The 27,513-nt window shown below is 43.3% G+C and overlaps 1 long non-coding RNA gene across 1 annotated transcript; it reads left to right on the top strand.

The window, feature by feature from the left end:
• The first annotated feature begins 240 nt into the window (after positions 1-240).
• On the top strand, positions 241-25,978 carry LOC311117431. Its single transcript, XR_014611629.1, has 3 exons — positions 241-2,901; positions 24,108-24,197; positions 24,534-25,978. It is a non-coding gene; the product is annotated as an uncharacterized lncRNA (long non-coding RNA).
• Positions 25,979-27,513: the final 1,535 nt, after the last annotated feature.

Raw genomic sequence — 27,513 nt, 5'->3', positions numbered from 1 at the left:
GTTTTGGCTTTGTACTCCAGCATAAATTATACAATGACGCACAAAGACGTACAAATATCATACCCCCAAGACATGCAAACCTCTCACCATTACAATAACAGTTGGCATATAACAAATGGCATATTTTAATAACAGGGGAGGTTAGCATTTTTGGGGGCTGTATGATATTTGTGCGTCTGTAACTTTCTCACTCATCATTATTCACGTTTCATTCAGGACTATCCGTAATCATGGTAGCATCCACATTAATGTAGAAGTGTTCAGAAACACATTCTATTCTTATGTACAATAGAAGTAACTCCAAAATGACACTACACATTATTTACCATTCATTTCTATTGAGCACAAAATAATCTGAAACACAATCAAAACAAACAGCAAATGCATACAACAAGTTTGTAGAGTCACAAACTTGATGTGGTTTCATCGCAGGCTGGGAATATGGGACCAAATACTAAACTTTTGACTACTTTAATACACATAGAAGTGAATTTGTCCCAGTACTTTTGGTCCCCTAAAATGGGGGGACTATGTACAAAAGGTGCTGTAATATGGATGAAAATACCCTCAAATTAAGGCTGACAGTCTGCATTTTAACCTCATAGTCAGTGTATAATTTCAAATCCAAAGTGCTGGAGTACAGAGCCAAAACAACAAACAACAAAATGCTCTGTCCCAATACTTTTGGAGCTCACTGTATCATACATGGAGATGGGATCTGTGTTTTGACTCAAGAAAGACACACTGCAGAGTGGCATCCAGTCAGTCCCGTACAGTCTATGGGCAAATCTCAAGTGACACCCCATCGTGCCACCTCAGTAGTCAGTTTGGGGGCAGTATAACCTGTATGAGTCCCGTTATGGACAGTATAACATCTATATTCCCACCAGATAGAGATGGCCAGTGTTGTGTGTTTGCTACATGATGAAGAGGGAGACACGTTAGTACATGAGGAAACATTAGGGGCTGTTAGAGTATCCCTACTAAGGTAAATGTGTAGTGTGTGTGTGTGTGTGTGTGTGTGTGTGTGTGTGTGTGTATGTTTGTGTGTGCATGTGAGTGAGTGTGTGTAGCATTTCAGTATCAGCATTATCTCTCAGTCCAAAATCAGTCATGGTACAGGATGCTCTGAATCAAAGCTTAGTATGAATTGCTCAGCCAAAGCATGTGACACAATTGGTGTATTTAATCTCAGAAAGGGAGGAGGGCAGTACTGTACCACCACAGATATAAACAGGGATATTATTTGAATATGAATAACCATACATAACGATTTGAAATATCATTATTGCATACAGACTACATTAATGGTATAGACATTATATTTTATTGAAGCGAAACTGAAATATGAATCCCCAAAAATTATACATCTGAATTTGAATTATTAGGTACTACCTTAATTAATATGCTAATTAGGGGGAGGCTGTCAAATAGAGAGGCCCCATCAGAGTGGTATTAGAGATGCAGAACACACCTCGAACAGTGTGTTGTGTTGGGTCAGTCAATGTGAGTCTACTTCTTTTATTTATTGTGAGGATCTCCACTGATCCGGGGCAAGACTCCTCATTGCTCCAAACAAGGTACAGAGCATTTATGCAGGGAAATTATTTTAAAAAATTGTATTACAGGAGAGGAGGTAATATGCATAATTGATGCTGTTTTTAGCACAATCATTAGTGATATTCGTGATATATATTTTTTATTTTCTCTCCTTCATCTCAGCTTTTCATATCTAATAGATGCCGGTGAAATTAATTCAATATCTTACATTTATTTGCCCATGGTAAAATTGGAGGCTTAAGTCTTCCTCTCGTCGTCTCCCACTGTATGGTTTGATTGCAGCTCACGGACCAGTTTAATTGTGTCCCGTGGAGAACAGCAGTAAATGTTTTAAATGTCACCAAAATAAATGAATATTTGAGGTTTGATTAAAAAAGAAAGAAAAAAAAAATCGAGCCAATATGTGACATATGAGCTTTTTCTCTATGGAAGCCTCGGAGGCACATTTTATTTAGCCACAGCTAAGGGAGAAGAAGCCTATTATATCATTTATCACCGGGTGATACCATGTGATTCGGACCCCCCCCCTCCTCCTGTACCACATTTTAATTTTGCATGATTAGCTGTGCGTCATTAAGGAACTTCGTTCAGATGAGACTCGCACTAAAATCCTGACAGAATCAAGACGGGGAATAGTTTAGGAGGGTCTGTGTCTGTGTGTGCCTAGACAGGGTGAGGATAAATCAAGGAGTGAGTAAGCATGTCAAAAAAAAGAAAGAAGTGTGCATGTGTGGGTCTGACTGCGTGAGTATTTGTATATATTTTTATGCATCCCTTACAAAAAGTATTTATGTAACAAATGTAATAATACAATCATAAATTAAGTGTCCCATACACACATATTCCCAACGTGTGCGTAGTGCAGCAGAGGCCCTATTTGTACCTAAATTCGAGTGATTAAAACACTTACCACGTTTAGACTCTACCCCTCCTTTACAAAGAGACTGAGAGGACGTGCATCTCTTTGTATTGCTTCATTTACACAATGAATGCATAATTCCTCCTGCATCACCCCCTCCCCCTCTTAAAGGCTTTAATTTGCAGAGGGACCGGCGTTGATAATAATGGAAGCTTTAAAAAAAAAAAAAATTAAAAAGAGAAGAAAAAAAGGGTTGTAACAAAAGCCTTAACTGGTGCCTCTTAATCACTTCTAGGTTTTAAGTCATGATGCAGGAGTCGGCCACAGAGACAATAAGCAACAGTTCAATGAGTCAAAATGGAATGAGCAGCCTGAGCAGCCTATGCAGCCAATTAGATGCTGGCAGTAGAGATGGAAGACCAAGCGGTGACACGAGCAGCGAAGTAAGCACAGTCGAGCTGCTGCATCTCCAACAACAGCAGGTAAGTTGTGTCTCTCCTGCACATCACAATGCTCTACTGCTAGCACAGGGCTTGTACTGATAGGACAGGGCTTGTACTGATAGGACAGGGCTTGTACTGATAGGACAGACACTATTTTTTTTGTAAATGATACTGTGTATTTAGTATGGAAATAAGGTTGTGTTTTTTATTTATTTTATTTTTGGAGTGTTTATGACTGTTTTTATTGATAGTTGTTTATTGTGTGGTTGGGCATTTATGTGTTTGATTGTGTCATGTTGCTGTTGAGGTGTACTTGTCTAGAGGTTGTGTAGTGTAGTTGTTGCTGGTGTTTTAGTGTGTTTTCTGCTGTTTTTATTGATATTTGTTTGTGTGTGCTGTGCTGAGAGCACACTTCAGCTGAGGCCATGTGAGAGTGTGTGTGTGTGTGTGTGTGTGTGTGTGTGTGTGTGAGAGAGAGAGGGAGAGACGTACAGAGCCGGCTGGCGCTGCCGTTGTGTGTGTGCCGTGTGTGTGGGTGTGAGAGCCGTGGCTCAGCTGTAGCCACCAGAGGGCCTCCTAACTCGGTCCTATAGCCGTCCACTCTACTCTGCCACAGCCCCAGGAGGCAAACCTTTGACCGGGACACACTTCTTTAAAAGAACCAATCTACATGCTCTCTGTTCTGACTGCTGTCTCTCATCTGGCCTGTGGAATTAACAAAGAATTCATACATTTTTAGTGTAAATGTAGGTGCATTTTTATTTAATTTTCTGTTGATGGTGTTGATTTTATTGATTGTTTTGTGATATTTAAATGTGACTGGGGCTGTTGTGTGGGAGCTGTGAGAGTCAGACGCTGTTGGGGAGAGGAGTCAAGTGCTCGTGTCTTTTCATGGTGAATGATGGCTTTGACAGTTTGCCAAAAGAGCAGCGGTAGAGGTCGGGCTGTGCTTAGGGGGGCCAACGCCGTGGGTTTGGAACAATGCGTGTTGCTTCTGTGTTTGTAACCCTGCAAGTGTGTGTGTGTGTGTTGTCTACTTGTAACTGTGTTTTTCTGTTGCTGTGAGGATGTTTCTATATTTGTGTGAGTATGTGTGAGTTTGTGTCTGTGTGTATCCGTGTTAGTGTGTGTGTACACATATACTGGTGGAGGCAGCTGAAGCACTGTTGTTAAGCCGTGCCGGTGTGTGTGTGTGTGTGTTTCGGATTGGGGTGGGGGGGTGCAGCCAGTGTAGCAGAATGAAGCATGTCCTGCAGTCCTCTGCCGGCCCCCCTACACCCCGCCTAACCCCCTGCCCCAGCCCCGCACCACCCCTGATGCTCCAGCTGGTGATTACAACAGCATCACGACACCATCTCCTCACCCCCTATTCATCATCACACTGCCTGTCTCTCTCCCTGCAGACGGCTGATTGGGGTCAGTTCTCTCATTCTCTCATTATTCTATTATGTTTTAACCTGTCCTACTGTGGAGGACTGCAGATAGATACTCACCGTATATATCTCACCGGAGGCCTAAATCGTACTATAGGCCCCTGTGTGCCCAGGGCTGGAGATCTATCTGCTCTGATTCACCAGTGTCGGGAGTGGAGTGGAGTAGAGGTGTTGGGACACATTTATACAAAATAAGTCAAAACAGTAGAAACAATAGTCATCTATTTTCTTTTTTCTTTCACTGCCATTTTACAGACGTACTATTATTTATTCTCAAATATATTATTATTATATTATAATTATGTATTATGTTATTATTTCACAATTATGATTTTCTTCAAACCTTAAATCGCTTAAATTCTAAACACATACCTAAGGCACATGAGAACAGAGCTTAGAAATTTAGTCAGAAACTAATTTACTGACAAAGGAAGTCGAAGCCATAAAAGAGAGCCACAGAGGGAAAGAGCAATGTAAGCATAAAGCATCTAGTTAAGTCGTTGAGATGGACACATTGTGAAGGGAAATATGGAGGGATGTGACAATCTTCTCCTCTAAAGAGCAGCTTTATTTCTGTGGCGAGACAGACACATTGAAATGAGTGGTCCAGCTAACAGGTCTCCTGAGGCTTTTTAAACAGAGTCCCTGTGCTGTCAACTTCACACACTTCCTGTTCTGGGCTCTGGGCTCACATCGCTCTCCCTCTGGTCTGGTCTGTCTGTATGGAGAGGATACCTCTACCTTGGTTAGCATTGGTTAGCATAAGCTTACAGTTTATGAGTGGTTACTGGATTGGTATAAAGGGTTGTTTTGTGTGTGTGTGTGTGTGTGTGTGTGTGTGTGTGCATGTTTTAACGTGATTTAGGTATGTGCTGATTTTGATCCATATATACAGCATGGATTGTACTATACTGTATGGACCTGAAAATGCTTATCTAAGTGTATTCCAGCACTTTGAAGAGAGCCTGGGTTTAATTCTCTGACATACTGTATTTGGAATGACATTGAGTGTTCCAGTGGGTATAAAGGGAGCTGATAGAATCTCCACTCTCTCATCATGGTGCTAGAGAGGATGATTAATAAGCACTGATGAATTCTCCACTGTCCCTTTGGGTTCAGCTGTTCCACGGTCATCGCAACACTCCACCTACAGCTATAATTAGAAAGACGCAATTTTTGCATTTTCTCTTTTTTGTGTTGATTTCCTTGAAGGATGCAAATCAGCATGTACTCGAGAGCTTTTTTACTTTTGGCCAAATTAAGGGGAGAGAAAAACATCTGATTTACATACACTACCGTTCAAAAGTTTGGGGTCACTTAGAAATGTCCTTGTTTTCGAAAGAAAAGCAATTTTTTTGTCCATTAAAATAACATAACATTGATCAGAAATACAGTGTAGACATTGTTAATGTTGTAAATGGCTATTGTAGCTGGAAACCGCTGATTTTTTATGGAATATCTACATAGGCGTACAGAGGCCCATTATCAGCAACCATCAGTCCTGTGTTCCAATGGCACGTTGTGTTTGCTAATCCAAGTTTATCATTTTAAAAGGCTAATTGATCATTAGAAAACCCTTTTGCAATTATGTTAGCACAGCTGAAAACTGTTTAAAAACTGAAAGCTGATTAAAGAAGCAATAAAACTGGCCTTCTTGAGACTAGTTGAGTATCTGGAGCGTCAGCAATTGTGGGTTCGATTACAGGATCAAAATTGCCAGAAACAAAGAACTGTCTCTAACCAGAATAGAAAGAGGAGTGGGAGGCCCCGGTGGACAACTGAGCAAGAGGACAAATACATTAGAGTGTCTAGTTTGAGAAACAGACGCCTCACAGGTCCTCCACTGGCAGCTTCATTAAATGGTACCCGCAAAACACCAGTCTCAACGTCAACAGTGAAGAGGTGACTCCTGGATGCTGACCTTCTAGGCAGAGTTGCAAAGAAAAAGCCATATCTCAGACTGCCCATCTTAATCTTTTCTTTTTATTGGCCAGTCTGAGATATGGCTTTTTCTTTGCAACTCTGCCTAGAAGGTCCAGGCTCTGTCGCAGCCGGCCGCGACCGGGAGACTCATGGGCGGCGCACAATTGGCCTAGCGTTGTCCAGGGTAGGGGAGGGAATGGCCGGCAGGGATGTAGCTCAGTTGATAGAGAATGGCGTTTGCAACGCCAGGGTTGTGTGTTCGATTCCCACGGGGGACCAGTATTACAAAAAAATATATATGTATTCACTAACTGTAAGTCGCTCTGGACCACCCATACACAAAAAATTTATGCACGCATGACTGTAAGTCGCTTTGGATAAAAGCGTCTGCTAAATGGCATATTATTATTAGTATTATTATAAGAGCGTCTGCTAAATGACTAAAATGTAATGTAAATGTAAGGTCAGCATCCCGGAGTCGCCTCTTCACTGTTGACGTTGAGACTGGTGTTTTGTGGGTACTATTTAATTAAGCTGCCAGTTGAGGACCTGTGAGGCGTCTGTTTTGATCTGTAATCGAACCCACAATTGCTGACGCTCCAGATACTCAACTAGTCTCAAGAAGGCCAGTTTTATTGCTTCTTTAATCAGCACAACAGTTTTCAGCTGTGCTAACATAATTGCAAAAGGGTTTTCTAATGCTCAATTAGCCTTTTAAAATGATAAACTTGGATTAGCAAACACAACGTGCAATTGGAACACAGGACTGATGGTTGCTGATAATGGGCCTCTGTATGCCTATGTAGATATTCCATAAAAAATCAGCGGTTTCCAGCTACAGTAACCATTTACAACATTAACAATGTCTACACTGGATTTCTGATCAATTTGATGTTATTTTAATGGACAAAAAAATTGATTTTTTTCGAAAACAAGGACATTTCTAAGTGACCCCAAACTTTTGAACGGTAGTGTATGTACTTTTATATTTTCTACTTTTCTTCCCCAATCAAAAACAAGATAGCCTTGAGATTATTTCCATGCTTGCGTTTGCATTAATATGAAGGGATTAGAAACATTTCACTAAACAGGTGGATCACTAAGGTCAAAGTCATTGCCACGTACTAGGTCTTTTTGAATAATAAATATGGCCATGTCACAATTGAATTTCAAGCACACATTATGTAATCCTCTTATCACCATATTCCCAAGGTCTCCCCTAAATAGGCCTGATTTTAGATTGTAGATTAGATGTCCTGTGTATCTGATTGCAATTTGCCAGTTAGGCCCAGGTAGACACACAATGAAAAATGTTACATACAGCCTAATTACTATGCAAAACCATGATGATAAAAGCTCTCATGTTTTTCTATTTTAATTAAATCAATCTATAAGGCTGCGGTCGTACAAATGTATTAATATGTGATAAAAATGAGTATACATGGTGCTCTGCATTGATCTGCTGGATCCATACCATAATGTCCTTTAATGGAGCTGTTAGTTGATTACAGTGGCCTATAATCTATATGGACCTTATCAGGAGAATGGATGACTGTAGAGGAAGGCAAGGAATATTTATTCTATTCAGGTGAACTGTCCTGTTATGTACGGAGGCCAGGATCAGTCATCTCAGCTCTAGTCCCCGGCTGTCCCGTACCAGTTTATCTGTCACCAGTACCTGATCCTCTGCAATGAAAAGGATTCCTCACTTTCTCAATGGATTTAATGGCTTTCTTGAAATAAATATGTTGTTTGAGCTATTTAAAGTAGTGCATTTCCATATTTGTGAAATGTTTACAGTGTGGGAAAAAAGTATTTGATCCCCTGCTGATTTTGTACGTTTGCCCACTGACAAAGACATGATCAGTCTATAATTTTAATGGTAGGTTTATTTGAACAGTTAGAGACAGAATAACAACAAAAAAACAAGAAAGCACATATACAGGCCCGTCTGAAGTTTGACAATTAACATCTGAATGATTCAGAGAAGAACTGGGTGAAAGTGTTGTGGTCAGATGAGACCAAAATCGAGCTCTTTGCCATCAACTCAACTCGCCGTGTTTGGAGGAGGAGGAATGCTGCCTATGTCCCCAAGAACACCATCCCCACCATCAAACATGGAGGTGGAAACATTATGCTTTGGGGGTGTTTTTCTGCTAAGAGGACAGGACAACTTCACCGCATCAAAGGGACGATGGACGGGGCCATGTACCGTCAAATCTTGGGTGAGAACCTCCTTCCCTCAGCCAGGACATTGAAAATGGGTCGTGGATGGGTATTCCAGCATGACAATGACCCAAAACACACGGAGAAGCACATTAAGGTCCTGGAGTGGCCTAGCCAGTCTCCAGACTTTAATCCCATAGAAAATCTGTGGAGGGAGCTGAAGGTTCGAGTTGCCAAACGTCAGCCTCGAAACCTTAATGACTTGGAGAAGATATGCAAAGAGGAGTGGGACAAAATCCCTCCTGAGATGTGTGCAAACCTGGTGGCCAACTACAAGAAACGTCTGACCTCTGTGATTGCCAACAAGGGTTTTGCCACCAAGTACTAAGTAATGTTTTGCAGAGGGGTCAAATACTTATTTCCCTCATTAAAATGCAAATCAATTTATAACATTTTTGACATGCATTTTTCTGGATTTTGTTGTTGTTATTCTGTTGTTGTTATTTTCACATCTGCGGTTCCATCTGCGGTTCCAGTGCCACTGTATTTGTGAACATGTGTATGTGTGTTATATACATTATGTGAATGTCAACACGTTCCTTACTCAGAACAGTTTAAACAGCCACTTAGTGTGTCTGGCCTCGGCTTGTGGGTTTTCCCAAGTAAACACTCTCCATCTACTGCCACAATACTAATGACAGAGAGCTCCCCCATCAGCACCTAACAAACTGGCCTCTCTCTGTGTGTGTGTGTGTGTGTGTGTATCAGGTGTGCAGGGGGCCACTGGGAGTTTTAATTACTGTCAGTCAGGAGGATGAAGGCTCGAGACTCTTGTACACAACAGCTTGCCAGGGCTTCTGTTTTCCTCACAATCCATATTCTGGTCTTTGCCTATAGGGAGAATGGTGGAGGTGGAGGTGGCAGTGCTACATAAAAAAATCACTGCGATGTGATGCTGGATGCTGTATCTAGCTGCTTCAGCCCCACATCCATCCTAGCTCATCAGAGCAAAAAAATAAAGAATTCTCCCCCATCAAATGCAAATCTGGGCTTTGCCCTTGAGCATCATTTAAAGGCCTAATCACCCTGGTTCTCTCCCCTCTGGAGCCCGGTGAAGGTGGTCTCTCATTTGCACTCTTACACAAAGATCCTCATTAGGTTTATCTTTACAGGTCAAGATTGGCCCGACTCGAGTGTGTAAATAACACACCCCACCACCAGCCTTCTATAGACTACACCATGCTTTCAGTCAGGTTATGATAAAGGGTTTCTTCTTGAAATATGAACAGTTTGAAAGAGAAGGCTATTGTATGTAGTCATCATTCTAAATGGAGATAAGAGTGTCGGTTTGAAAGGCAGAAAGTGACAGGAACTCACAGTTATGTCTTTCTTTCTTTCTCTCCATCACTGTTTCCACAGTCGAAGGATGGCCCGTGCCTCCCTGCTCCATGCCCCACTTATCTATAGCGGGTATAGCTATACATTTAATTTTTAACATTTCACTACTATCTACCAGACGATCCCTTAAGTACTGCACATACAGCCTGACATAAAGGCTTGTCCTTCTCCTCTCTATGTTGATGACACTCAAGATATAGGATGTGAATGACAGACAGGATGACGTTGCTGCTGTTTGCTCCCCTCCCCAGACAAAACAGGAGTATTATTCTATAATCTTTCTAGTCAACCCTCGTTTCTTCTTCTGTCCGTCTATGTTTAAGACACGTTACATGTGGCTTCATGGAATTTACAGTGTGGCTCCCGCAGTAACTCCATCTCACGTCCCAGTCTCCTGAGACCCACGGAAATGTCAAGCTGCAAGGCTTTGAAAGAGAGACGAGGAGGAGAGAGGAGTGGGGATGGAGGAGCGAGGGAGGAGAGAGAGAAAGGGAGAGGAGAGAAGTCTGCTGGAAACAAACACTTATGAGCATTTTATGCTTGAGCAGCTGGGTGCAATTGTGAGGGGAGTGGTGTGTGAGCGGTGTGTGTGTGGGTTGAGGTGCATCACAGGTGGAACACAGCAGGTTAGGGGGAGGAGGGGGGACCTGATGGCAGGAGAGTGTGTTCACCGTGTCACCGACGGTATCACTGCCCACACACACACACACACACACACACACACACACACACTCATGACAAGCTGCCACTCTCTCAGAGAACATGTGGTGATGAGGTCTAGAAAATAGTTAGCATTATATTTCTGAAGATGCCATATTATTATGTGATTTTATTGTACTTAGTATCAGTAATATGAGAGTTAGTGTAGGCTACATCCAATACAGTAGTAGTACAGTATTAATCTGACTCCATAGTGCTAGAGTACTGCTAGGACTGCTGTGGGTTAGAGCCAGTGATTAGAGCCAGGGTTAACCTCTCTTTTATAAATAAGACCCAGCCAGCCAGCCAGTGCAGGTCAGGATCAATGGCCACTTCACAACTCATTTCCTTTTATGCCTCCTAAACCGCCCTGCACGGCTCCCTACGACCGGGAAATAAATAGTGCTGGATCCATAGTCCTGGATCCGTAAAGCCCCCGGCTATTGCTACAGCTCAATGCCCAACAATCATTTATTTGCAGATGGCTTTTTTTCTTCTCTCTAAGAATGCATCTCAGATTTTTCACCCCTTCATAATAATTGTATTGAAACAAGCATTCTGTCATTGTTTGTTGCCACTCCCCTGTCATTGACTAACAATAGACTAGCAGGTCGTTAATACAGCGAGGTGGAGTGGCCTGTCACTGAAGGTGCATACATAATGCCTGGGTTCTTGATGTAGAGTTTGCTGAAGGAAGGGGAAAAAAACGTCCTTAAAGATGCAGTTGTAGAGAGTAATGCATTGCTGCTTGCCTTACACAAGCGATTCCCCAAAGCAAGTGGCTTAGACGTTTGATAGCCTGCGACACCGCTATCCATTTAACAGAGCTTAAAAATAACACATATGCATATGCCCCACGTCTTAAGCTGACAACCAAGAGGCAGGATTTGCTAGAAGGCAGCTTTGGAGCGTTGTGAATTTAACAAGCATGTCTAGTATTACAGTTTCTCTCCCTTTAGCCATGAATAGTCACAAATCAGCCTCCGAAACGCCTTCCAGTTGTTGTTTTTCCTTCTCTCCTGTAACAAATATTAAAATGATCCGAATCTGGTTAAAGGGGATGACTAGAAGTAGGCAGCTGAAGTGTCCGCGGTCCTTAGCCTTTTTCTTAACCCCAACAGTTTCCACTATCCATTGACCAAACACCAGATGTCAGCTAGCATTCTCTGCTTCTTATGCACGAACACTATCAGGTGTTCTGACTCCAAACGGAATCTTCCTCCTGAATATGTGAATGGTCTATTCCCCCCTGAAAGCTGTGGCTGTAAGCCTGCTAGGGAAGGGATGCTCATCATCCACCCACAGCCTCCCGACCAACGTTGTATACATATGTAGTAGGGGCCTTTTTCCTCTCTCAGCCGGCTGCTCTTCTCCTCTTCAGGGCTTTCTAACAAATGCAGTAAATAAGCCCGTGCCTCACCTCGCCAAATACAAATATAAAGAGGCTTTTCAAACAGACATACATGTCACTTAGCTCTGGCTTTACGGTCTGCCTTTCTCACTAGCGGGCTTTCGGTTGAAGCTCCTCTTATTGGTCTGGAGGCCTTAGCTGCAGACGTTCCCGTTCCATTTCCTCTCCTGTCATTCTGGCCCGGACGTCTTCATCACTTCATCAGCCAGTCTGGGCGTCTCTCTCGTCTCCTCTCGTCTGGTCTCACCCCAGTTTAAGGGAGGACATATGGAGGTAAGAGCAGAAGACCTACAGCAAAGGACCCCAGTCTTGCAGACCAGACAGACCCTCTAATGAAGCTGTTCTCTGTTCCCCATTCCCAGCAGCCTGCCAGTCCTCATCAAGGCCCTAACCACTGGTTATTTACCCACACTGGGACAACTTAACTGGGGTTGAATTGATCAGTGATAGCGGTGGGAAGCTGCTTCGTTGTTTCAGCCTGATAAGGGAAGGCTATGAGCATATGCAGAACATGCTTTGTGGTATGCGTAGCAGCGCTTCAAGCTCGAGTAGACACTAAGCTGATATTGGGTTTCACGCTTGAGTCTTTGTGCACGAGGCTCCAATGAAAATGGGAAGATTTGATTGTTTCTGCATTTATCAGAAGTTTACATGATAAATATACATTAGCTGAGTGACTTGGCCATGCGTGGGATTGTTTCAGTGATTTTGCTGCTTTATGCATTCACTTTCACCTGTTTGGACTTCATCATCCAATTCCCTTTAAAAATGATAATCGTAATTTGCACAAATGTCAAATTTTTACCTCAAACGAGTTTCTTTCGTTTGTCAACCATGGGCTTTTGTCAATGTTGTTAGAGTGCAGAAATATTGCTTCTTTGGTACAAGTTTTTATCATCCACATAATTTCACAGTTGATTTCCTATATTTCAGACTTCAACATTACAGCATGTTTATCACTTTCGTTTATGAACTTTAACTGCATTATAGGTTCAATAACATCAATGATATACAATATATGATCATCTGACCAATGTTGAGGACTCAGACTCTTACAGTATGACATCATCCCCCCTCCCCTTTTATATTTCTATGCAGTAGCTCCTTCCTTCACTATAAATGATCTGTCATTTCTTTTTGATGTAGATTCAAGTCAGAGGTTTTTTTAATAACCAGTGTAATTGTGCCGGCCTTGTGTGGAGTGCTGTGGAGAGAGTGATCATGCTTTTGGCACATTTATCAAAGCCTAAAAAAATTGAAAATGCAGAAAGCCCCCGCTTCTCACATGGACAGACTAAGTGAGCGACACAGTGATACATTTTCTTGTTAGGAGAAATTACATCCACTAACTTGAGCTACTTCAGCATGAAATTGAAAAAGAAGCATTTCTTCTGAATTTCCATTCTTGATTCAATGAAAGATGTAGATTAGCCCTTTGGAAAGGGGAGGAGAAGAATGAAACTAAAGATGTATGACTTTTTTCACGCTAGGAGGTTATTCTTATAAGCGTGTTATAGGATGCCGGTGAAAAAGGGCTTTGTTTATGGAAGCAAAGGTGTAGTCAGCCAGGTAGTGGTCTGAAACAAATACAGTGGGGAAAAAAAGTATTTATTCAGCCAACAATTGTGCAAGTTCTCCCACTTAAAAAGATGAGAGAGGCCTGTAATTTTCATCATAGGTACACGTCAACTATGACAGACAAATTGAGAAAACAAATCCAGAAAATCACATTGTAGGATTTTTAATGATTTTATTTGCAAATTATGGTGGAAAATAAGTATTTGGTCACCTACAAACAAGCAAGATTTCTGGCTCTCACAGACCTGTAACACCTGTCCACAACCTCAAACAGTCACACTCCAAACTCCACTATGGCCAAGACCAAAGAGCTGTCAAAGGACACCAGAAACAAAATTGTAGACCTGCACCAGGCTGGGAAGACTGAATCTGCAATAGGTAAGCAGGTTGGTTTGAAGAAATCAACTGTGGGAGCAATTATTAGGAAATGGAAGACATACAAGACCACTGATAATCTCCCTCGATCTGGGGCTCCACGCAAGATCTCACCCCGTGGGGTCAAAATGATCACAAGAACGGTGAGCAAAAATCCCAGAACCACACGGGGGGACCTAGTGAATGACCTGCAGAGAGCTGGGACCAAAGTAACAAAGCCTACCATCAGTAACACACTACGCCGCCAGGGACTCAAATCCTGCAGTGCCAGACGTGTCCCCCTGCTTAAGCCAGTACATGTCCAGGCCCGTCTGAAGTTTGCTAGAGTGCATTTGGATGATCCAGAAGAGGATTGGGAGAATGTCATATGGTCAGATGAAACCAAAATAGAACTTTTTGGTAAAAACTCAACTCGTCGTGTTTGGAGGACAGAGAAATCTGAGTTGCATCCAAAGAACACCATACCTACTGTGAAGCATGGGGATGGAAACATCATGCTTTGGGGCTGTTTTTCTGCAAAGGGACCAGGACGACTGATCCGTGTAAAGGAAAGAATGAATGGGGCCATGTATCGTGAGATTTTGAGTGAAAACCTCCTTCCATCAGCAAGGGCATTGAAGATGAAACGTGGCTGGGTCTTTCAGCATGACAATGATCCCAAACACACCGCCCGGGCAACGAAGGAGTGGCTTCGTAAGAAGCATTTCAAGGTCCTGGAGTGGCCTAGCCAGTCTCCAGATCTCAACCCCATAGAAAGTCCGTGTTGCCCAGCGACAGCCCCAAAACATCACTGCTCTAGAGGAGATCTGCATGGAGGAATGGGCCAAAATACCAGCAACAGTGTGTGAAAACCTTGTGAAGACTTACAGAAAACGTTTGACCTGTGTCATTGCCAACAAAGGGTATATAACAAAGTATTGAGAAACTTTTGTTATTGACCAAATACTTTTTTTCCACCATAATTTGCAAATAAATTCATAAAAAATCCTACGATGTGATTTTCTGGATTTCTTTTCCTCATTTTGTCTGTCATAGTTGACGTGTACCTATGATGAAAATTACAGGCCTCTCTCATCTTTTTAAGTGGGAGAACTTGCACAATTGGTGGCTGACTAAATCCTTTTTCCCCCACTGTATATTTCATGTTGTTTTTTCCACCACTGTGTGTGTGTGTGTGTGCATGCGTGCATGTTAATGCTTGCATGCATGTGTGTGTTTGTGTGTGACCATCTGTGACTGTTTGTGTCTATGCCTGCAGATGTGTTCACTGGTGTGTGTGTGTGTGTGTGTGTGTGTACGTCTTTATCAATGGGGCTGGTGCTCCTCTCATTTCCCACCTTAGCCATGCACAACTCTCCTGTATTCAGAGCGGTGTGGTGATATCGCCTCCAGAGACATAGCTCCTCTCCTCCTCACTCCCTCCCAGCCTCCCTCCACTTTCCAGCCTCCCGCCACCGCAGGCAGGCAGGCAAGACACTGATTGATAAACGTGGCGTGTCAGAGAGGAGAAGATAACTGTATCTATCGCAGCTCACTTAAAGGTCAGACACACGGAGTAATTGGAATATTCACAAGACAACTGGATGAGATAGAGTGGTGGGGATCGTATGTGAAGAGAAGGAGGTGTTGAAAGCGTAACTCCATAAGTAGGGAAACAGTTGACGGAGATGCATTGGCCCTCCACGGCTAGATGTAGTGGCCATTAACTTCAGTGATCTTTGGTGGAACCGGGCGTTCATTGAGATTGGGACCCGGAGATCCATCACCCTGGCATCTTGGATGGGCTGGAGGCTCTTCCCATAGAGGTTAATGACAACCCAGGACCCAGGTTATCAAACAGAAAACAACTACTTTCTGGTCACCTACAGTAGGTGAAGTTGTGCTGAGAGAATCAGTACAGTGTTGTCTTATAAATTTTTTCCTTGTTGTTTGTGCCGCCATTGTTGGTAGTGTCAGGAAAGCTAGATTAATCAAATTTAGGACTGCTTTATTCCTCTTTGCACTGCCAGTTGAATTGGATACAAACATGAGAAACAGCCTAGCCCAAACAACTGCTGTGTCCGCTCTCTATTCCAGCCCATGCACAGTACTAGCCTAGCTCGACACTCAGTCCAATGGCTCTTGGGTTAGCCATGCAGTCATTAAGGTTAAGTAATTTACAACTAAGGTCAGAGTGGCATTTAATCGACCCTGGAGGTAACAGTTACCACACAACCTGAGCCCCAGCCAGGGCCAGACGCACTCTATTGACCTGCAGCATGAGAGCCTCCAAGGGGGTGTGATCATCTTGCTAAAGCAAAGCACACTGTAGCTGATTATCTCAGTTATCTAAAAGCTCAATTTCTGTGGAAATGAAGAGGCAAGGCCTCAGTCTACCTAAGGCCAATGCAAGAAGCTCTTGTCATTCATAGACCGTATGTGATTCCTGGTTAAGTCCACTTTGGTTGATAAGCAATGATAAGCAATAGGGGTGCATCAAGGTGATTTGGTAATGCTGGGGGTTAATGGGTGAGATTCAACACACAAACACACACACGCATGCACGCACACACACAAAAGTGCATGCACACGCATGCGGACACGCACGCACACACACACAACACACAAATAAGGATAGTTAATAAAATATTCAGATATGGGCCCAGGCCTGTTTTTGGCATTGGTAATAATGAGTTGGATGTAGTGAAGCTTCACTCTTATATTTCATATTTTCATTTCAGTAGGATTTTGTTCACAGTCATGAATTAAGGTTTTTGGCAGTGTAGTGTGTGTGTGTGTGTGTGTGTGTGTGTGTGTGTGTGTGTGTGTGTGTGTGTGTGTGTGTGTGTGTGTGTGTGTGTGTGTGTGTGTGTGTGTGTGTGTGTGTGTGTGTGTGTGTGTGTGTGTGTGTGTGTGTGTGTGTGTGTGTGTGTGTGTGTGTGTGTGTGTGTGTGTGTGTGCGTGTGGGTGTGCGTGCGTGTCCGCATGCGTGTGCATGCACTTTTGTGTGTGTGCGTGCATGCGTGTGTGTTTATCATTTTAGGCATGTGTATTGGTATTGACATCCTGCACAAACACATCATCTTCCGTCGATGCTGTTGAAAGGTTCCCTGCTCTCCTGTGCCGTAGTCAGAAAACTTGTGTGTGAGCCTCTTAATAGCTCCCTGTCAATAAAGACAGACACAAACAGAACACTGATGGTGGAAAACAACTTCATTCTACCTTCCCCTAGCTCTCAGAAACACACACGTTTTAGCTACAATCCATTGCCCTCCAAGCTCACTTTTCCAGAGTGGTTTTCTTTTTCCACTGGTCGACCCTGCTCTAAATGAACTGTAGATGCTTTTAATGCAACATTTAATAGTAGGTATTCTTCCAACTGTGGGACGTTCAGCCATCTGGAACTGTGAAAAGGAGATGCATTATAATCACTTGGAAGGGGAAATCAAGCGAATCAAGTGTGTGCCTGGACCGTTAAGAATTGGTGGGGTGCAGACAAACACACAGGCATGCATGTACACACACACACCAACACCTATACTGTATATACACACTCGCTACGCACGCACGCACGCATACTCACACATACACTCTCTCCACACACACACACCTCCCTCAGGTGTAAGTGAAAGGCAGTCTCTTCTCTGTTTCATAGTAGATTGTGGTAGCTTTCAGTTGTTCGGCTGTAGCAGACTTCCCTAAGACGAGCGGATAAAAGAGCTGTGAATGGCCCGTGAGTCACCTTATCTAAACCAAGTGATATACTGCAGTTAAAGGCTTTACTAAAGCCACCAGAAGAGAAGCGGGATAAATTGAATTTCATAAGGGAACAAGCAGGGAAGAGATGCGTCAAGACAATGTCCGAGTTGGAGAGACATGGAGTAGTGTTTCTGATGTGATCTTTAAGATGAATACGGCATGGGATTAATATTGTGATAATGGTGATTATTAGGAGTATTAGGAATATAATATATTATTATGAATAATATTATTCTGGTAGTAGTATTGAATATATGCTTTTTCTAATATAAAGGTGGTTTGTAGGTGTTTTTATAACTTGCTCCCAGCAGTGTATTTTATGTGGTGTATAAGTTCACCTCACAGGTTGCTGGCAAACTGTAAACTATTATGCTCGCTCCATAGGCAAGATTTCCTTGTATTTGCGCAGAGTAACCATGACAGTATCTGCAGGTGGTGGGAAGTGTATGAATGTTTGTGGTTGCAGTGAACCGCCAGGGCGGATGGATAGAATAGAGCTCTCTTCTCTCTCTCTCTCTCTCTCTCTCTCTCTCTCTCTCTCTCTCTCTCTCTCTCTCTCTCTCTCTCTCTCTCTCTCTCTCTCTCTCTCTCTCTCTCTCTCTCTCTCTCTCTCTCTCTCTCTCTCTCTCTCTCGCTCCACTGATGGGCTGAGCAGACCCATGTTTTGTCTCTCTCCCGAGCTGGAAAAATAAGTGTGAGGTTACACAATGGAGCAGGATTCCATATTTTCTCCCCCGTCCCCCCGTTCCCCGTCCCCTATAAGTGCACAGCTTCCTGGGGTAGCAATGACTGAATTCATCTTCCAATTCACTGGGGAGGGCTGAGCTATGCCGGCTCTGTTTACAGTGGCAGAAAGTTAATATAAATTTTCATCAGAGGGGGAAGTTTACACATATGATTCTATTTGTCCTTCGTTATTAGCACCTGAGTCTGGGGCTGGGGAAGCATAATTGTCTACAGGCACAGGCCAAATAGATGCAAGGGGAAGGCAAATAAGCATACCCCAAAATAATTTCCATTGTTTGTGTGTTACAATCCCTCGTCCTGGGATTCGTAATCTAGAGAATCAATAAACAAGGAGAGAGAGGGAGGAGGAGAGAGAGAGAAAGAAAGGACGAAAGAAGAAAGAAATTGATAGTGAGATTGATGTGAGTAAAATTAGAGGAATTCTTAGAGAGAGAATCACTGAGTGAGAGATGGGGGGGGGTAAAGATAGAGAGGGAGGGAGAGGAAGAAACAGACGTAGAAAGAGAGAGAGGAAGAAACAGACGTAGAAAGAGGGAGAGAGGGAGAAACAGACGTAGAAAGAGAGAGAGAGAGACTTTCGCTCTGTTAGTAGTGAGTCGTGGCACCAGACAGAGGGTGCAGAGCAGAGCAGAGCAGCACACAGAAGCCCATTGTTCTGCTGGTTAGCTCTCCTCTCCGTCCTGTGGCTGAAGCAGATTCTCCCTCTCTCCCTTGCTCCCTCCACCGCTGCAGACTCTGTTGATTTATTGAGTCATACATAAAAATGCTCATTACTCCCACATCCTCTCCCTCTCCTCTACTGCTCAGGAGTGTGTGTGTGTGTGTGTGTGTGTGTGGGTGTGTGTGTGGGTGTGTGTCCCTCTCTCCACAACAACTGTAGAAAAGCACTATCCTCTGATTCCACAACAAGCAGTTTTTTTCCAGTATGAGAGAATGGCATGATTTATTTGTGTGAACTCTCTCTCCCCTCCCTCTGATGCTGATTCACCAACTCACTGACTTTTGTTTACCTCTTGTTTGTTGGGCCTTAGTCAAACTCTCCGCTCCATGCTTCTGTGTACTCCGACTCTGCTACACTTGTTTTCTGTAACTCCAGTCTAAAGGTGCCGTTATATTCCCGTAATGGTTTCTTTTCTGAGGAGCCAGTCAAGCAGAGTGCAGGCGAATCCCCCTGTATTGTGTTGGGATGGCTTTGTGGAGCTGGGGCTGATAAGGGAACTACTGCCAGGTATTGTTGAAGCCACTGGTGCATTACTGTTCTGGATGACCTTTTATGAAAGGGATAGGAATCTTTCTACTCCTGCTAGTAAGTCACTTCAGTTAGGGGAATCAATAGGAGGATACACCAGACAACCAGACAGAGGCTTTGGCCCTGTGTCAGACTAATTGGACGATTTTATGTACAGAATATACAACACACTTTGTATGCAGATGTCATTGCGTCTGTTTTACTGTTTGATCCAGTAAAAGACTTCAACAAGATTCCAATTCCATCGCTCCAATGATCCCAGGTCACACTTTGCTTGTTTTCATGAAAGTCCATCCACTTCTGTATTCATACACTGTGTAGAATGTTTTATCCCTCTTCATCCCACCAGCCCCTCCAATGAAGCCTCTGTTCTATCCTGAATCCACTTACATATCACAATGTGGTGTAAATATTTTGCTGTGTAGTGTCAGGTCCTCCTATGCTATCTCCTGCAGCCGTACCGCCAGCAGGCCACAATCCAATCAGCCCCTGTTTGTTTGTTCAGCTTAAACTGTTTGTTCCTTGTTTTCCATGGCATGCGACTCCCCTCTCTCCTCTGGCTTAATAAAGTGTTGCACTCTTCTTTTTTTTTCTCCTCCTCCTCTGTCGGTTTTCTCCGGGCGGGTTGCGTTGTGTTTCCTGGTGGCAGGGAAGGGAGGGTAAGAGGAGAGAAGGGTCTGGTCTCTGGTCGGACATGTCTGCCCTGTCAATAGCCTGGAGATGTTCTGGATGACAGAGTCTTGTTGAACAGCAGACCTCTGCTCTGCTCTGCTCAAAGGCTGGTGCTTACTGCTAACACACTCACTCACACACACACACACACACACACACACACACACACACACACACACACACACACACACACTAAGGAATAGCATCATATAGGTACGCTACACTCTTTAATGACTAGAACTTCCACCACCTGTGCAGTTCAGGAAGTGACATACCCAATCCAAATACAATGTCATGGTTCCTTTTGTTATACCGTAGTTATATTTTCAGAGTTTATTTCATACAGTCACTAGTATACGTATTGGAATGAGTGGCATTCTTTCAGATGACTTATTTCTCCTCGGCCTAACCCAACACACAGCAACCATAAACAATCTGTAGATTTGTAATGGTGTGGCCAGTCATGGCGAGCCGCTAATGTATTTCATGCTTGTTTAAGATGTTGGAATGCCCCCCTCACAAAGGTGCATTGTGATGTGTTCCTTATTACCTCTCTGTATTAAGTCTAAACACAGGCTGTGGACTGAGAGGTGGGGGGGAGTATGGCTGACATATGTTTCTTTAGTCTGTCTCTTTCCTCTCTGCAGTGATCTCTGCACGCCTATTAATGTAGCAGGGGGGAGTGCCTGTGTAAACATTCTTATTTCTCCCTCTGTTTCGCATAATAGTTGCCTGAATTCATTTCTCCTGACCTGGCTATCTGAAACCAATTACACCACATCCATTTGGGCTGAATCTTATTTTCGTAAGGATCCCTGCGTCCACAGTCGGTGGAGCCGTAGCCTTTTGTGTGTGTGTGTGTAAAACATTTTTATCTTCTATCCTCAGCGATGGATATCAACATCAAATATGCCGTTCTGAGTGCCTTGTTATTTATGTTAGAGCTGGAGCTCTTTCGCAGGCCCCTTACAGCCGTCTCAAGAATGTGTGACATTGTTCTGTTTATACAATGTGTGCATTAACAGACAGGAGATGTCATTTTCCGTGCATAGCAACCCAGGTTAAATAGGCGGACAGCTCTGTATGTTTTGTCTGCGCACCGTGCGGCTCTTCAGCAAAAACTTTTGATGACTTTTCTTGGCATGTCTGCTTTGTATAGTCAGGGAGAGAGCTCTGTGTGTGTGGAGTTAGGCCAAGTCTATATGGAGGGTGAAAATGAATGGCTACTTTCCCCAGTAATGACTGATTATTCAAAAATACTGACAGTAAGGGAAACGTAACCTCGGCTACACCTATGAAGTTTCTGTCAGTTTAAGGCATCACAAACTCCCGCGCTGCTTCAGAAAGCGGGGCTATGTTGATACGGAGTGAGTGAAAAAGTACAATTATAGATTGTGACCAGAGTTCTCCTCTAATAAGCTTGAATAGAGTTGAGCTGTACACTCCCAGTCGCAACGCTGTCAGGGCCGATATCGGAAACACCATTAAAATGGCTCATTCCCTGTCCTGTTCTCCTCCTCTTTACTTCTGACCCTTGTGTTGTATTGAGTGACTTTCTAGTCTTTGTTTTCTACAGTTCAGCAGAAAACAGTCAGTATTGATTCCAAGAACAGAGAAACATTTCCTCCTGCTGCCAATTGTTGTGCTGTGTCCATCAGCCATTTAACTAGTCTTCCTCCTCGTAGCTAATGCCTGATTCACACTATAGGGGCAAACCAAGCCAAGCCACTCGGGATGGTTCTGTTTGGCGCTGTATTGTGAATCAGGCATCTGTGCGGCACTCGAGTGGGTTTCGGAAAGTAGCCCAATTCACTGTCAAAACTAGATTCATTGGGGCCACATTTTAATACTGCACTGATTGCTTGGAAGTCTCAAAGCCGGGAAAGTTGTTTTGTTTTCACACAAACGCAAACATCATTTCTCCTCATTCTGAAAACACAAACAAAGCGTAGAAAGATTGACAGACAGTAACAGAGGTAGAGTAGAGTACCGCCAGCCCTGGTAGATGTTTTCTCCCTCCCCTTCTGTCTCTGAATGTCTTGTGAAGTTGAAGGCCATGGCTCACCACACTGGTGGGTTTCAGCTGAGGCTCGTCTTTCTGAGGTAGACGGATCAATGCAAGTTAGAACCCAGCGCCACTGCATTGTGTTTGTTTACTTTGGTTCAGAGCGTCTGGCTCCTGTGAGCCTCCAGCAGACAGACTGTGGCAGCCCCAGCCCTCCCCAGCCCCAGCCCCCTTGCTCTGTCTTTTCATAATTGATCAGGGGGATGGCTGCCGTCCCAGAGGGTTAAGACGTGGCAACCCTCTCTCCCTTTCTCTTTCTCTCACTCTGGCTCTTCCCTCTCTCTCTTTCTCTCTCTCTCTCTCTCGCTCCCTCTCTCTCTCTCTCTCTCTCTCTCTCTCTTGCTCTCTCCCTCTCTCGTCTCTCTCTCTCCCTCTCCCTCTCTCCCTCTCTCTTCTTCCCCCTGTTTGCTCGGCATCTCAATGTACTAGTTCAAACATTGTTCACACCAGCTGGCAGTGCAGTGCCATATGCACATCCTGTCAAAGCAGCTGTTGTCATGGATACTGGCAAGCACCAGGAAAATAAAACAAGGCCCCATGAAGTGTCACTCTCCGTCTGAAGGAGAGGTGTTTTTTTTTTTCTCCCTTCTTCTTGTTCTTCTTCTCCTTCACTCAAAAAGAAACACCTGTGAAGGTCTTGTGTTGTTTTTGTGTTTTTAACTGAATGCTTCTGTTTTTTTTGGGAGGATGTTTATGCTACAGTATGCTGCTGCCAGCTGCTCTGAATGGTCTTTCTGGCATATTGACTTTCATCAGTTGTAGCCTTGAAGCAGGGGAGGAGTAGGTAGCCATTGTACCTATGAGTTTTGCACTTGTCAGACACATAGTACACTTTATGGGCTCTATCTTCTCATCTCACCCTGAAAGTGTCTCGGAAATCAAGCCTGTCTATATATCTATCAGTCATGTCTAGCAAATACATGAAAGGTGTTGATGATAGATGTTTAACATTTCCAGAGTGTGATTTTATAATTCTTTCTGCCGTATGTAAACAGCATGTGAGCCAATTTCATCTGGCAGGGAAAGGGCTTTTTTCTCTCTCTCTGTCTCTCTGTCTCTCTGTCTCTCTGTCTCTCTGTCTCTCTCTCTCTCTCTCTCTCTCTCTCTCTCTCTCTCTCTCTCTCTCTCTCTCTCTCTCTCTCTCTCTCTCTCTCTCTCTCTCTCTCTCTCTCCCTCCCTCCCTTCATGCGCATAAGCAGCGTTAATGCATAGTGTTAAACCTGGCCTCCTAGTTAATTCACTCCAAAGGTAATCTGATGTTGATTTTGTCAACTTTAATTACGGCTTCTAGGAACACTCCACATCGCCTGCCTCTACTTCAAATTGATATTATGAATATGCAAATGGTCTAGTAATTTGCAGAGAAGTGGGTATTTCAGTTGAGCACACACTAGACAGGTCAATTCTACTGACGCTCCGCCTTGCATTTTTTTCTCCAACCGTCTCTTCAAGGGTGCTTTAGACAAACTGTATTTATCCTTGATCATGGCTCTGTGTGAATTATCACAAAAATGGATATCTGGCATATTGTAAGCCATGTCAGAGAGTGTCGCCGAAAACATTTCTTGACAGATTTCGGATGGTTTAATAGCTTTACTTAATATTTTCAGATGTTCTGGTTGGTTGTCATCCCAAAGAAATCTAATTTTGGGCTTTTTTCTCTTTGTCTCTCTCTTCTGTTTTTCTCCCCCCCTCTCTTTCTCTCCTCCTTTCTCACTACCCCCTCTCTCTCTCCCTGCTCTCTCTCCCCCTGTTCTTTCTCTCCCTATCCTCTTCTCTCTCTCTCTCCAGGCCCTACAAGCAGCGAGGCAATTACTCTTACAACAGCCAGGCAGTGGCCTGAAATCTCCAAAGAACAACGACAAACAGCGTCCGCTGCAGGTGAGCAGCATGGTCACTAATCTCTTAAATCCATCCATAATACATGCTGTCTCGGAAAGAAGATTTCCTCTGCTCCACAAGTGTGTTTGATTTGGCAATGCAATTCTGGAACCTGTCATTGGAATTCGCAAACCTGGGACAGCCTGTCCTCAAAGCAAAGCAAGCGGTTTCATACACAAAAAAACAAATCGATCTTTGTCAGCCTCTGTTTTTCCAACTTTCGGTAGTCAAGTCTCCACACATTGTCTTATTTCCTATCTTTCATCAGATGTTATAGAATTAGGGTGGGGGTTAAAGATGATAAAGTATTATGAAGTATGTTTTCTTTATGTTAAGATATAGGTTCTTGTATGGAATGAAAAACAACAATGTTTGCAAGTAGAAGAAGGAGGAAGTGCAACATCAATGATCTCAACACTTTTCTACAATTGATCCATAGTATTGCAATGCCACCAGATCAAGACGTGACTTATTTGCACAATATGTCATATTGAATCCAGTGGTTGTTAAAGGCAAGTCATTTTAACTAGCTGTCATTTGAACTCCTCAACGCTCATTTGCCTTATTGATTCATAGCTACTGTCTATTTCTGTTGTCAGTGATTTGGATAAAGGTCACAGTCGCACTGCATCATCTGCTCCTTTCTTCCTTCACTCCTCCTCTTATTCCCTTGTTTATTCCTGTTTATTCCTTCTCTCCATCCACAGTCACACAGGATCTATCCTTCTGCTCATTTAGTCAATAATAAGACAGTTATTTGCTTTGCTAGCTTCACAATTATGTAAGCCCCTTGACATCTGCGACTGCTTCTCAAGTTTTCGTTTTTTGGGGGGGTTAAAATTGAAGTGTGAGAGTGTGTGCCCTCCACTCAGCTGATAAGTGCTATCAAGGAGCACTGGTTTACCTCATTACTACCCCTGTGCATTTAATGAGAGATGGGGAAAATTGGCATTAACCTCATCGTTAATATTTTTCACAGAGCCTAACAATGGCAACACCTTCAATTGGAGTCACACCCCTGTGTACCTCATTACATGGTGGTGAAAAGATAAGGTTCAAGCAACATGCCGCCCGTCGTCACACTTTCTTTTTCATTTAAATAATTCAAATCGTGGAAATGTGTCTGTGTCGAGAAATGTTAATATTATCAGGCATATTCATATATGGATAATTTTTATTTTGTGTTTCGTGCAAAGAAATTTGCATTACTGGCAGTTTTAAGATATTAATTGTTTATCAAACAAAAGCGCTCTATTCTCTATTTCTATAAAGTGTTGTTAGGTCCATAGCATTTTACCAGTTGGGTATACTGCATACAGAAAACAATGGGTTTCACAACCCAGTAAGTGATCTGCAAATTGCTGTACTTGTGCAATACTTGTGAGGAGTGGGGAATAGTATTGGATGGGGGTAAGTCTCTGTGATAGCACTAGCAGCTGGTCCATGACCGATCCACTGGCTCTAATAACAGCAGAGAATGGTAAATATTGAATATTTACATTTGCTTACTCCCATCCTCTCCTCATGTTAGCGATATGAATCAATATGAATCGGGGGCCGTGTGAGCAACGTGTAGTGACTCTAGTTAATCCATCTGTTGATCCATCCTTTATTAACATCTTCACCTCTTTGTTTTATTGTCCAGACTGAAAGTCTTTGTAGAGAGATAGTAAGCTAGCCCATGGTATTCAGGTGTATAGCAACTCAACACCACTGGGTTGCTTTGGTTATTGCTTTAGTTGTATGATTTTATTTCTGAATCCACCATTTTGACTTGTCTTTCTATTGTTAATATTTTATCTTTTATCTTTTAAAATGCACAATAAATAGTACAGTATGTATACTGTACTCAATAATGTAACTATTCAGGGCCCACATCACCCAAGAGATTTGTAATGACACTGTCAAATGTTCATATGGAACACTTTTACGGAACGGTATCGCCGACCTTCCAATTGAGTTTACCCAACAATCTAGCTTTATTTACCTGGATTACAAGGCCGGAAAAGCTCCATATCTCCCATGCTTCAATAGTACCTGTTTTGATTGAGTCACTAGCTGCATGTGTTCCTCTGCAGGTATCAGAGAATTGATCGCCTTGTCTTATTAAAGCAGCTAGAAACATGGAATGGATTAATATTAGTGTGACAGGCCTGCTTACTGCTTATACGGTTCTAAGTCACTGATAAATCCCAGCGTTTTTCACTATTTAAGAGCAGGGAAGACGATACACTGTAGATTATTTAGTACACAAGCATATAAATGCATCAGCTTGCAATTTTAATTACTTGTATTAACGGCTAAAGGCTCTCGCCTGACTAATTCTATCCAAAGGTTCATCGCGGTGTTGACGCTCGGCACAAGCTGCTTTTCCACATTTGCGTAATGTGACAGGTCTATCATTACCCAGTAAGCCCATGGGAGCACTCAATAAACACCTATTTCTCCCAGTAAATCCCCTCGCCTTCGCCATGCTGCTTACAAGGATTTCCCAAGGCACACAACACCCTCTCGTCTCTGTTCTACTGCTATACTCTCCCTCTCACTGTGGCAATATCTATCTCCCCGAACGCATTTATACACTGACATTTCGAATACAAATAAAGAGACGTGCGAGATGACGAATAGGGAAGGGAGGATTACTGAGACCTTTGCAATCTGACAATTGTTCTCCCAAACCAAATCACCATCTCAAGTTGTCAGACGCCATCAATGAGGCCCTTGTTAGTTTGTTTGTTTTCTATTGTCTGGGGCTGATTCCCTCCTGCCTTGATGTGGGCTAGGCCCTGGCTGCTTTAGCAATTTACCTGTGATGTACGTGCATTTAACACACTGGGTACACCACAAAGCCTGGCACAGTGACACATGTATAACGTGTGTGTTGAATAACGATGACGCTGCGCCGTGTGGGAGGCACGTTAGGTGTTCGGGGAAGGCTTGAGTAAACAGCTGTATCTGGGCTGGATCAGCGTGTACGTGTCGGTGAGTGAGGGGCTGCCGTGGCGTTAGGATACGTCCCGTAGATGTCCTCTGAAGACCGTTGGAAAGGGTTGCCCAACACACACACTCGGTGTGAGAGGGGCATTAACGAGGTGATCGCACAGAGCTGTAGATGAACAAAGGAGGTCTTCACTCTGTGTGTCAAAGACACCCCGTGGTGGAGGAGCTAGCTAGACCCTCCATGCCTCTTCACATTGTGCAACCCCAGACAAAAGATCAGTGCCAGAGGTTAAAATTGGATTTGCCCCTCAGCTCGATTAGCATAGAAGACATAGTAGACTCCCTAGCCCCTCCTCGTTGACTTTCCCTGACTCTC

The sequence above is a fragment of the Coregonus lavaretus genome (assembly GCF_964263955.1).
Source record: "Coregonus lavaretus genome assembly, contig: HAP1_SCAFFOLD_4515, whole genome shotgun sequence".
NCBI lineage: Eukaryota > Metazoa > Chordata > Actinopteri > Salmoniformes > Salmonidae > Coregonus > Coregonus lavaretus.
This window is presented reverse-complemented; position numbering and strand designations above follow the sequence as displayed.